Genomic DNA, 13,845 nt, shown 5'->3' with positions numbered 1-13,845 from the left:
TGGTTAGGCATTAGAATCTGCCACCAACTTTTCCAGTTGTTTGAAGTTTCCTATAGCCATCGATTTCCTAGTTGGCTAAATTATTTCAAATACACTAAAATAAAATCGACTTAAACTAAAATGAAATTAATTTTTTCCTAAGTGGCTATAATTGGAGAGCTTATAGAATCACTACTCCATTTATGCCACCACATCGTAGGACTTTATTACAAGCATCAAAATTTAAAACACACTTAGAATATGGCATCAACTTCATTCATAGTTTCTGCACTTCTTGTAGCATCATCTTGTTATGTCTTCCTGTTGCACAATTCAAAAGTATAATTTCATCCTTGTTTGTTCCTGTAGCATATTTAACCATGTTAGTTCCTGTAGCATAATCTTGCTTGGTCTGCTCCTGCAACATACTCCCTCGTGGAATGAATCTCAAGTCCACTTAAGATGAGGTGTTGTAGTGATGAACCATGCTTGTTGATTTGTTTCTCATCCATCCAAATAGCTTTTGTTGTAGGTTTTTTCTTCCATTTGACTAAATACTAAGTATATTGTCTCTTTCGAGTCTTCTTTATCTTTGTATCAAGTATCTTCTCTAGTTGAGGGGGTGTTGGTTTGGGTATTTGCTGCAAATCTGCTATTACTAAATCTTCGTGTGCTAGTTGTGTTTTTGAACCTTTGTATGGTGTGAGATCACAAACATTAAATATGGGTGAGATGCCAATTTCTAGAGGTAACTGAATTTTGTGTGCATTGTGTTCATATTTTTCTAAGATTTGACAAGGACCAACCTTCTTAGGTAATAATTTAGTATGCTTTTTTTGAGGTAATATTTCTTTCTTCAAATATGCTCATACTAAATCACCAACATTGAACTGTACTTCTCTTCTTTTATAATTAGCAAATTCTTTGTATTTATGATTTGAATTTTGTACCTGCAACTTGACTTGATCTTGGACCTCCTTAATAGCTTCAACAAATTCTTCACCATGTGAACTACTAGGAAAAGTGTTTGGAAGTTCTCTAAGCTCAAGAATTCCTCTTGGGTGTGCACCATACACAATCTGAAATGGAGATTTTCATGTACCTCTATTCACTGTGTCATTTTATGAGAATTCAACTTGAGCAAGTATAGAATCTCATTGTTTTCCATGTTTTATAAGGCATCTTAACAAGTTTCCCAAAGATCTATTGACAACTTCTATTTGGCCATTAGTTTGTGGATGATATGTAGATGAGAATGATAAGTTTATGCCAAGTTTCTTCCAAAGGTTCCTCCAAAAATAAACTACAAATTTGCTATCTCTATCTGATACAATATATAATGGTAATCCATGAATTTGAACTATCTCTTTGAAGAAGATATCTGCTATGTACAAAGCATCTTTAGTAGATTAGTATGGTAGGAAATGTGCCATTTTACTAAATCTGTCTACAACAACAAAAACACTATCATACCCTTTTTGAGTTTTTGGTAATCCCATAACACAATCCATACTGATACTTTCCCATGGTCTTGAAGGAATGGGTAGGGGTTGATATAATCCAACATTAGTACTTTTTCCTTTTCTTTTCTAACAATTGGTGCATTCTTCCACAAATTTTATCACGTCTTTCTATAACTTTGGCCAAAATTAATGTCTATGAACCAGTTCTAAAGTCTTATCTAGTCCAAAGTGACCGGATAATGCTCCATCATGTTTCTTTTGTATGATGCTATCTCTTATTGATCATGTTGGTATGCAAAGTTGTCCTCCTTTGAATAGTAACCCTTCTTGAATCAAAAAATCTGCATACTCATGGTTGTATCTATCATTTAGATTAGTACATGCTTGATAAATCTCTTTGAAATCAGCATCATTAGCATACATACCTTTCAAATTTGAAACTATTGTAGTTTCCAACTGAATTTGTGATGTAGTCAAAGCTCTTCTACTTAAAGCATCAACAACCTTATTTGCAACTCTTTTTTATGCTTTATCAAAAAAGTAAATGCTTGCAATGTCTCCACCCATTTCATATGTCTATGATTTAGTTTATCTTGATTGTTTATGAAACTTAGGGCTTGGTTTTTTGTGTATACAATGAATTCTTTGGCTAGAAAATAGTCTCTCCATTTTGTAAGAGATTGGACAAGGGCATACATTTCCAAATCATATGAAGAATAATTCTATTTAGCTTCATTGAGTTTCTCACTAAAGAAGGCTATAGGTCTACCCTCTTGACTAAGTACACCTCTTATTGCTATATTGCTTGCATCACATTCCATTTGATAGACTTTACTAAAATTAGGAAATGTGAGGAGTGGTTGTTGAGCTACTTTCTTCTTAAGAAGTTCAAAGGTTTTACTAGCTTCTATTGTCCAAACAAATTTACATTTATGTCCTCCTTTTATAGTATTCAAAATTGGTTCACAAATCAGGCTAAAATTCCTAATAAACTTTCTGTAGAAAGTGGCTAAACCATGAAAACTTCTAACTGTTGCGATAGTCTTAGGAATTGGCCAAGAAAGAATTGCACTTACCTTATCTTGATCCATATTGAGTGTTCCTTTTGAGATTACAAATCTAAGGTACGTCAACTCTTCTTGCATGCAATTACATTTCTCAAATTAATCATCAACTTTTGTTCTTTTAGCCACCTTAACACCAAGTCTAGATGTTTCAAATGCTCCTCTTTTGTGTTGCTGAAAACTAACATGTCATCTAGATATACCATCACAAACATTCCTACAAAATCTTTGAGAACTTAATTCACGAGTCTCATAAATGTACAAGGAGCATTAGACAATCCAAATGACATTACCTTCCATTCGTATAATCTCTCATTTGTTTTGAATGTTATTTTTCGTTCATCTCCTAGCCTAATTCTTATTTTATGTTATCCACTTTTTTAATCAGTTTTTGAAAAGTATCTTGCTTTACCCAAACAATGAAGTAAATCTTCAATCCTAGGCATTGGAAATTTATACCTTATGGTGATTTTATTTAGTGCTCTCAAATTTGTGCAAAGCCTCCATGTTCTCTCTTTATTAGGTGTTAGGACTGCAGGTACTGCAGATGGACTTAGACTCTTTCCAATCAAACTAGCTTCAAGTAATTTTTTTGATTTGCCTTGTCATTTCGTCATTCTATTGTGGTGTTAGCTTGTATGTAGCCTTGTTGGGTTATGTTGAAAATGGTATAAGCTCAATACAATGACTGATTTCACGCATAGGTGGGAGACTTCTCGTGTTGTTTAGTGTGGTGACTAATTAGGAAAGTACTATGCATAGTTCATAAATTCTTTGGGGCTTGGGGCATCAGCTTGAAAAAAATTTTGGGGCCCTATTTTATTGAGATTTTGGGCTGACATGTAATTATTAATTATAACCCTAAAGTGATAAAAATACTTATATAAAAGATCTTAGGGTTAGGGATTGTTTTATAGTGGTGATGCAAAAATTGGTTCTTGTGGCGGTATTGAGTTGTAAGGGATTACAGATTGTAATCACTAGATCGTAATAATATGGGATTACAGATTGTAATCACTAGATCGTAATAATATCAGATTTGCTGTTTGGTGGATGTAGCCTAGGGATTGGGTGAACCATGCTAAATATTTGTGTCTTGTGTTCTTTTTTGTGTGATTTATTATTTTCTAATATTGGTTATATTTGCATGTAATTGTTACTTCTATCCGTGGTTTAATCCTAACAAGTGGTATCAGAGTGAGGTTGTGTTTATTAGTTATCCCCTACAAAAAAGTCTCATAGTTGAGTGGGAGTCTTGAAGTTGAGTGGGAGTGATGGAAGATGATAATAAGCTGAGGGTTGATAGGTTTAATGGGTAGAACTTTCAGTTATGGAAGATGCAAATGGAAGACTATCTTTATCAAAAAGATTTATGGAAGCTATTGGAAGGCAAAACCAAGAATCAATGATCTATGTCAAATGATGAATAAGATCTTTTAGACAGAAAGACACTTGGAAGCATTTGATTATTCTTGGCACCACCAGTGACATTTAATATTAAAAAAGTGAAGATGATAGAAGAATTGATGCAAACCCTAGAAAAACTATATGAAAAGCCCTTCAATTCAAACAAGGTATTTCTCATAAAGTGTTTATTTAATATGAAAATGGCAGCAGGTGGATCTATTGCAGATCATTTAAATGAGTTTAATACTAGTACTAGTTAGTTATCTTATGTGGTTATCAATTTTGATGAAGAAATTAGGGCTCTCTTGATTTTATGTTCTTTTCCTAAAAGCTAGAATGGCTTGGTAATGACTATGAGTAATTCTATTCTTGGATCTAGTACCCTAAAATATGATGATGTGATCGGTTTTATTTTGAGTGAGAAAACTCGTAGGAAAACCTCAGGTGGATCTACATTAGGAAGTGCTTTGAATGCACAAAGCAAAGGCAGACTGATTGAGAGAGGAAGTAATTCTGAAAATCGTGAGAACTCAAGAGGAAAGTTAAAGGGGAGGAGGTCTCAATCGAGAGGACCGAACGACTATTGGTACTATGGAAAACTAGGGCATAAAAAGAAATATTATTGGAATTGAAAGGAAAATGAAGGAGATAAACTAGATGGAGACAATGAGGCAAATGTGGTAACAAATTTCAAGAGGATGCTCTGCTTCTGACTTTAGAAAGTGTTGATGATTCATGGGTTTTAGATTTTGGTGCTTCATTTCATGCTACACCTCATAAAGGTTATTTCCTTGATTGTCCAAGGAGATTTTGGAATTCTTTATTTGGGGGATAATGAACCCTATCATATTGTTGGAAAGGGAAAAATTAAGATTAAGTTGTAGAATGGGAATCATTAGCTACTACATGAGGTAAGACATGTTCCAAGGCTGAGTCGAAATATAATTTTAGTAGGGAAACTCGGTGATGAGGGTTGTGTAGTTAATTTTAATAATAAAAATTGGAAGGTTTCAAAAGATTCCCTTGTAGTAGCAAAAGGTGTGAAAGTAGACACCTTATATCCTTGTACAGGATATTGTTCCTTTTACTTTAATTGTTTCAGAGAAAAATGAATGTTCAGGAAAAGTTTTTGCAATTGAGTAGGGAGAACAAATAGCTACTGTAAATTTTGATACAGTGCTATGGCACAATAGACTAGGGAACATGAGTGAGAAAGGTATGAAAGTACTTCATTCAAAGAGTGTTTTACTAGGTCTAAAATGTGTTAATATGGATTTTCGTGAAAGTTGTGTGTATGGAAAACAAAAGAGAGTGAGTTTTGTGAAGACTATGAAGGAAAACAAAAAGGGGAAATTAGAACTTGTGCATACTGATGTATGGGGACTGGCTTAGGTATCTTCCCTTAGTGGCTCTCATTATTATGTTACATTCATTGATGATGCAACTAGAAGAGTATTGGTTTATTTCCTTAGACATAGATCTGATGTATTTTAAACTTTTAAGAAATGAAAATGCTTGGTTGAAAATGAGACTGGTAAGAAATTAAAATGTCTTAGATCTGATAATGTTGGTGAGTATTGTAGTCATGAATTTGAATATTATTGCTCCGCTAATGGTATTCATAGACAAAAAACTATTCCAAGGACTCCACAAGAAAATGGAGTGGCTAAACGCATAAACATGACTATGATGGAGTGTATGAGGAGCATGAGGTTGCATGCTGGGTTGCCCTTGCACATGTGGGATGAGGTTATCAATACTACTGTATATTTGATTAATAGAGGTCCCTCTACTCCTTTGGGTTGTGGTATTCCAGAGGAAGCATGGTCTGGTAAGAAGGTGAGTTATTCTTTTCTCAAAACCTTCGATTGTGAATCATTTGCTCACATAGATTCTAAAACTAGAACCAAGCTGGAAGCTAAGTCAAAGAAATGTGTATTTTTTGGATATGGCATTAATGAATTTGGTTATAAGATTTGGGATTTTAAAATTCATAAAATTGTAAGAAGCAAGGATGTCATATTCAATGAGAAAGTGTTGTACAAAGATCTTTTGTAACAACATGAGAAGAAAGAAGATGATTATGTAGTATTGGATGATGCTCCAAAAGATGATGTTCCAGCCATTCATCATGATGTGCAACAACCACAACAAAAAATACCACATAGACTAGTGAACGTTAGATGATCAACAAGAAAAATTAGACCTCCAGAAAGATTTTCTCCCTCTTCGTATTCAATTTTACTTAGTGATGTTGGTGAAGTTGAATGTTATGATGAAGTTGTGCAGGTGGATACTAAGACTTAGTGAGAGTTTGCAAAGAAAGATATAATAGACTCTTTGCTAAAGAATAAGACATGGGATTAATGCAAGTTGCCTATAGGTAAAAGAGTTTTACAAAATAAGTGGGTTTACAAGTTAAAAGAAGAGGATGGAGGTAAGAAAAGATTTAAAGATAGGTTAGTTGTAAATAGATTTGCACAAAAAAAAGGCATCGATTTTGATGAAATATTTTCTCCTGTTGTTAAAATGACCTCTATCTGTACTGTTTTAAGTATTGTGGCTACTGAAGATTACATCTAGAGTAGCTTGATGTTAAAATTGTCTTCCTTTATGGCGATTTGGATGAAGAGATATATATGGGTTAGTCATGAGGACTTGAGGTCAAAGGTAAGGAGAACTTAGTGTGCAAATTGAAGAAAAGTTTATATGGCTTGAAGCAAGCATCTTAGCAATGGTATCTAAAATTTGAGATTTTTATGCATGAGCATGGATACAATAGGTGTCATTCAAATTATTGTGTTTATTTTAAGAGGTTGGATGATGACAACTACATTATTTTATGTTTATATGTTGATGATATGCTTGTAGCTAGGTCTAACATGGATCATATTACGAGGTTGAAACACCAGTTAGCTGGCAAAATAATAAATCCTTGGTATGAATATTTGGAGAGATAGGATGCACAAAAAATTAATGCTATCTTAGGTTGATTATGTTGAGAAGGTGTTGCAACATTTCTCTATAGAGAATGCTAAAGCTGTCAGCACACCTTTACTTGGTGATTTGAAGTTGACTAAGGAGATGTGTCCCAAGACACAAGTAGAGGATAAGATGTCCAAGGTACCCTATGCTTTATCTATAGGAAGCTTGAAGTATGCTATGGTATGTACAAGGCCAGATATTGTACATGCAGTGGGATTCGTTAGTAGGTATATGAGTCATCCAAGAATTGAGCATTGGAATGCAGTCAAATGGATTCTCAGATATTTGAGAGGAATATCTAACAAGTGTTTACACTTTAGAGGCTCTACTACTGATTTGCAGGGCTACGTTGACTTAAATTTGGTACGAGATATTGATAAAAAGTAGAGTACTACGGGTTATGTCTTTACTATTGGTGGGGCAACCATGAGCTGGGTTTCTAGGTTATAGAAGGTTAATGCTTTATCCACTATAGAGGCAAAGTATGTAGCTACTACAGAGGCAACCAAGGAGATGATATGGCTTTAGTTCTTCTAGGAAGAATTGGGACACCCTCAAAAGGATAATTATTTGTTTATAGAAAGTTAGAGTGCCATTCATCTTGCAAAGAATTCAACTCTACATTCAAATACCAAACACATACAGTTGTGATACCATTTCATTCAATTAGTTTTGGAGGATAGATAGTTAAAGTTGGACAAGATACATACAGATGAGAATCCAACAAATATGTTTACAAAGGTAGTAACAAAGGAGAAGCTAAACTTCTCTTCAACTTTGGTTGGTCTTCTAGACTGAACATGAATAAAAGAACAACAAAGTCCAGGGTGGTTTGATCTAGTGGGAGCCTCATGGAGTAGTGGCATAGCTACAGGATTAGTCTCCAAGTGGGAGATTGTTGTTTAGTGTAGAGCCTGATCAGTCCCCAAGTGGGTGATTGTTAGATTGTGGTGACTGATCAAGAAAGTATTGTACATAGTTCATAAATTCTTTGGGGCTTGGGGCATCGGCCTGAAATTTTTTTTTGGGGCCCTATTTTATCAAGATTTTGGGCTGACATGTAATTATTAATTATAATCCTAAAACAGTAAAAATACTTGTATAAAAGAGCTTAGGGTTAAAGATTGTTTTATAGTGGTGATGTGAAAATTGGTTCTTGTAGTAGCATTGAGCTGTAAGGGATTACAGATTGTAATTAGGTTGTAACCATTGGATTGTAATAATATTAGACTTGTTGTTTGGTGGACATAGCCCAAGGATTGGGTGAACCACATTAAATCTTGGTGCCTTGTGTTCTTTTCTATGTGATCTATTATTTTTTGATATTGGCTATATTTGCATGTAATTGTTATTTCTGTCTGTGGTTTAATCCTAACATCTTGGCATTCCATCACTTATAATTAAATTATACTTGTCTAGAATTATTTTAACTTCTTCCACTACCTTTTGTGTCTTCTTTTCTACCACTTCCACCTTCAAGTTTGAATTTTCCATTTCTGATTTTTCTTCCTTAGTCTGATTTTCAGCATCCTCCTGTAATTTATCTTTGAGTACGGGAATCAGTGCAAAAAGTGGACACTTCTTTCCTTTAATTTCCTTTAGAAATTCTTTCTTATCCATTAGCGTGATCTTAGCTTCTGTAGATTTTTATTCTTCTTGGCTTGGTTTAGTAAAAGGTATTAGTTCAATCACCCTTCCATTCTTTATAATGGTGTTTGTGTTCTTTACTCCATCATGTTGTGCCTTGAGATTGTATTGCCATGGCCTACCAAAAAGTAAGTGACATGCATTTATATTAACAATGTCAAACAAAAATCTATCTTTGTATACTCCAATATGAAATTCCACCCAAGCTTGTTCTTCCACTATAGTTTGTTATCCTTTATTTAGCCAAGACACTTTGTAAGGATGCAAATGAAGTGTTCTTGTTAATTTTAACTTCTCCACCATTTCAAGGGCTACAATTTTTTTTGTGGACTCAAAGTCTACCAATAGCTTGAAAATGTTTCCTCTAGACTTACATTTAGTTCTAAAAATATATTTCCTCTATGGTGGTTCTCCTTTTATAGGCATCTTCAAAATTGTTCTTCTCATAATAAGGGTTTCTCCTCTCTTTGGATAACCGTAAGTGTCTAAATCATTTTGTGAATCAACTTTTGTGCAAGGTGTATTCTCCTTTCTCCATGAGTAATAGAGGTTACCTTTGTTGGACATTTGTGTGCCATGTGACCTTCTTGGTTACAATTATAACATCTTATTTTTCCTTTTGTTCTTCCTAGTGATCTTCCTCTAAAATTTGGTCTTCTACCTCTAAATCTTCCTCTGAAATTTTCAAACCTGGTCATTTCATTATGTGTTAATGGTTGTGGTTGAAAATTTGGGCTTCTTCCTCTAAATGTGTCTCTTCCTTTGAATGACTATCTTTCTCTACTTCTATTTCTATTCTCTTGTATTCTCTTGATTTTCTCCTCCACTTTCAAAGCTAGTTGGTGACACTTAGCTACTATGTTGGGACTCAACAATTACAACTCCTCTTGTATGTTCATTCTTAGACCATTTAGGTATCTTGCTACCTTGACACTCTCAAGTTCTGCCAATTTTGATCTTAGACTCAATTTTTGGAATTCCTCTTTATAAATGTAGATATACATATCTCTTTGTTTGAGATTTTACCTCTTTTGGTGTAACTATACTTTATAATCTTTAGGGAGATAAGTCTCTCTCACCATAGAGACCATCTTCTTCCATGAACAAATTTTCTTCTTCTCTTCCTTTTCTCTTTCTTCTTGTAAAAAATTCCACCATGTAAGGGTTGCTCCTTTCATCTTAGACTTAGCCATCTTGACTTGTTGTGATTCTAAAATCTTCTCACATTCAAAGTGATTCTATAAAGCTTTAATCCATTCCAAAATTGATTCAACATCCATATTTCCTATAAACATAGGTAACTCATTGGATTTTCCTCCCAAAGCCTTCAAATCTTTATTGAATGACCTCTCAGTTTCAAATACCTCATCCTCTTCATCATATGGGACTTCTTCTCCCTCTTTATTCTTCTTTCATTTCTTTCTTCTCAACCATATTTTTCATCTATTCTAACTTATTGGCTAATTTTGCTAATATCCCCTTCACTTCTTTATTCTCTTTTTGATAGAGCTCTTCTTGTTCCTCAACCTTTTTAGCTAGTTCTGCATTGGTCACCATTTTTCTTGATCCTATTGAGGACTCTCGATTAGGTATATACAACATGTAACTTTACACAATCTAAGGACTCTCTCTGACACCAAAAATGATGTAAAACCTCACCATGGAAAAATTAGGATGATATAAATCACTAGACTAAGCCTACAATGAGGAGTTCATGCACATTTAGGATTGATAATTCTACTTAACTCAGATTGACACTCTCTTAATACCACTAATGTGTAGATATGCGACAGAAACCCATTCAACTTCCTATAGCAACATTGACTTTTCTACACAAGCTTAGCTTAAACCGACCACTTCTTTATTGAAATTGAGATACATAGGCAATTGGATAACCTTTGAATGTAAAAAATGAATATCAAACCAAATACAAGATGACTACCCAATGACATTATCTATGTTTAGATCTACACCACCATTCTGCATGCATGGTTTTAGAACACGATAATAGACTGATCATTGATAATAGCATTTTTTGTTATTAACAAAATAAGGAACTTCATTATTTGAACCAACGTTTACCACCATCACATATCAGTTATGTGATTTCAACATGTCGGTGAATACATGAAAATATTCACCTTATTCAATAAATTCCTCTTCGTGTAGACATAGACTTAATCAATCGAAACAATACAAACAAATGAAAACAAAAAATTATAATATATAACTCCTCCACAATTCTAGAAAACAAATCACAGAGTTCAAAAGACTCCCATTTAGAAATGCAGCCCTCAAAACAATAGGTCTTTACATTTGACAACTCAAAAATCTAATTTTATGTAACAAACTACAAAACCCAAAAGCTTAGTTTAGATTAGAAAAACTAGACAGATGTTCTGTTATGTGGCAACTAAATTATCGACATCCTCTCAGATTGTAAACTTTCAAATTATGGAAAGAAAGTAAGAAATCACACATTCAATTTGAAACCCATGAAAAATCAAGAACAACACTCAAAAACTTTCTATTCCTCCTACTGTGCTCGATCTTTATTCAGTTACAAAAATCTGCCTTTTCAAATACTTTCCCATCTTTGAGGTTGGTAAGATGAAACGTGAACACCAAAAACAAGAATGCCAAAACCATTTTTGAATCATGAAGGGATCGGTCAGGCATCAAAATCTGCCGCCAACTTTTCCAGCTATTTGAAGTTTCTTGTAGCCATTGATTTCCTAGTTGGTTTAATTATTTCAAACACACACAAGTAGACTAAAATAAAACTGACTTAAACTAAAACAAAATTAACTTTTTCCTAAGTGGCTATAATTGGAGAGCTTATAGAATCACTACTTCATTTATACCACCACATTGTAGGACTCTATAACAAGCGTCAAAATTTAAAACACACTTAGAACATGACATCAACTTCCTTCAAAGTTTGTGCACTTCCTATAGCATCATCTTGTTATGTCTTCCTGCCGCACAATTTAGAAGTATAGTTTCATCCTTGTTTATTCTTGTAGCGTATTTAACCATGTTAGTTCCTATAGCATAATCTTGTCTGGTCTTCTCCTGTAGCAAAAGTGGTGTATCTCTTCATAAGAGGTATAATAGATACATCAATTGAATTTTAGGAAAGGAAATTTAGGTATGTAATAAAAGAGATATCATTCTAGCATATTACATCACAGTAGAAATAAATATGAAGGATGTTAATAATTCTAGGAAAGATCACTTTTCTTGGTGAAGAGGTATATTGGAGTAGTATAAAAAGAAATAAGTGGGAGATGTGAAAATTAAGAGAGCAGATGTACTATCCTTCCAAGCAGTGAACCCATTTATGAACACATGTAAGAAGACCCTATGAGCACATTTGTGAAGACTTTAAGAGGTAAATTTGAGCGCATTTAGAGTGTATATGAGAGATCTATAATGGATGTATATGTAAAATGATAAGGATAATATATGAAAAGAATATGCAAGTATGTAAGCATACAAGTACATTTATATTATATTGTTAATATGAAGAGAATTATAGAGTAAATATACAAATAACATTATGTTAGTTATTCATTGAAGGACACTTGAAAGGTGGAGCCTTATTTCGGAAATTTGTGCTTTTTGAATGAGAAATTAGTGTTTCCTACTAAGTTGGTCCTCAACTATGGGGTTATCAACTCGAGTAGATTGGTCACTATAAGATTTGGGGATTAGTGTCTTTAGTAGCTTGGTTGATCAAATTATGAGCCTTCAACCAAAAGTTATGTTATGAAACTATGAACTATTTTCACCATTGGAAAGATCTTTAAGATCTCTAGTTTTAGTACCTTACGAGTTTACCTACAACAACACTCACAACACAGTAATGCACATCAATATTAATTCAATTAATACAAAATAAGAAAATAATTAGAGCACAAGATAGACTTGAGAATTATGTCTTCTCCATTCACCTACTATTTAACTCTACTTCTACAATCATCTCCAGATCCTCAAATAAAAGAATAGCTCTCAAAAACTAGAAAAAAATGACCTTTTTTGGTTTTTTTTTTCAAATTTCATTTTTGGTAATTTTTAAAACAACCCCCATAATAATATTTTTCTCGTAAAGATATCCTCAAATAAGATAATAAGAATTGCTATCTAATATCTAAAATCAGATACATGATTTCAAATTTATTACAAAACACAACTTTCTAAAAAATAGAAAAAAAAACACCAAAAGTTAAATATTGGAGGCCTAAATGATCTTTTTGGCACCCAAACATTTGTCAGAATGACCACTAACCAAGTTCAACTTTGTTGGCAAAACATATGCCACTTTATGAAGAACGCACCTACTGCATCAAAAGTTATGACCATCAAAAGTCCCTACATCATTAGATTCTATGGTTGAGATAAACAAAAATGCTTTGAGGACCTCTAAAAATGCCATTTAGTAAAACCTAAAAAATATCAAAAAATTATATTTTGCATTTTTTAGTATTTCTTATGCCTACACCATCTCGACACTCTTGGCTTATTTTCTCTTGGACTAATTCTAAGGATTTTCTTTTAGTTGTAGGATAAAGTCTTCATAACTACTAAGGCGCTATGTTGGATCACTCCTCTTAATAAACTGACTTGCATCATAAATGGTGAAGGAGAGTAAGGAATAATATATCCAATATGATATGCAACACATTTTTATTCACCATATTATTATCTATCATTTAAAACATAATAATAGATTATCATATATAAGTATATTGCATAATATAATGAAAGATGTTACTTGTTCAACCATGAATTTCTAACCATGCAAGTCTAATACCATAAAACCATGAGACCATTAAAATGAAATCTATGTGATTGCATGCTAGTAACCAACTAGGCAATAGGAAAATTCTTTAAAATATATAATAAGGAACAATGAACAAGGGGATAGAACACAAAAGAAACTAAGTGATGCATGTGTGGATGGGAAAATTAGGGCCAAAGTTTCAACAGTCCAAACACCCTACAAAGTAAACACAACCAAAGGAAATATTAGATAACAACACTAAGGAGAGAAGAAACAATAATATCTTTATTGATTCATCAAATTGTCCACATACATGCCTAACTGTGAGGCCTTATGGGTTATAGCCAACAAGATTTAAAATATTCTAAACTTAGCTTTTTTCACGGATCCTTCATTTGAACTCTTCTCGCTCCCTTGACTTCACATTGCTTGACCTAAGCCTAGATACCCCTATTTATACTTGCCAAAATGGCTCATAGAATATTCTAGATCATTATCTAATAGAAGGCTGACC

Source organism: Cupressus sempervirens, chromosome 7 (genome assembly GCF_028749045.1).
Source record: "Cupressus sempervirens isolate cs-2001-9-10 chromosome 7, ASM2874904v1, whole genome shotgun sequence".
Taxonomy (NCBI): Eukaryota; Viridiplantae; Streptophyta; class Pinopsida; order Cupressales; family Cupressaceae; genus Cupressus; species Cupressus sempervirens.
The sequence above is the reverse complement of the archived record's forward strand: the minus strand, read 5'-3'. Positions refer to the sequence as shown.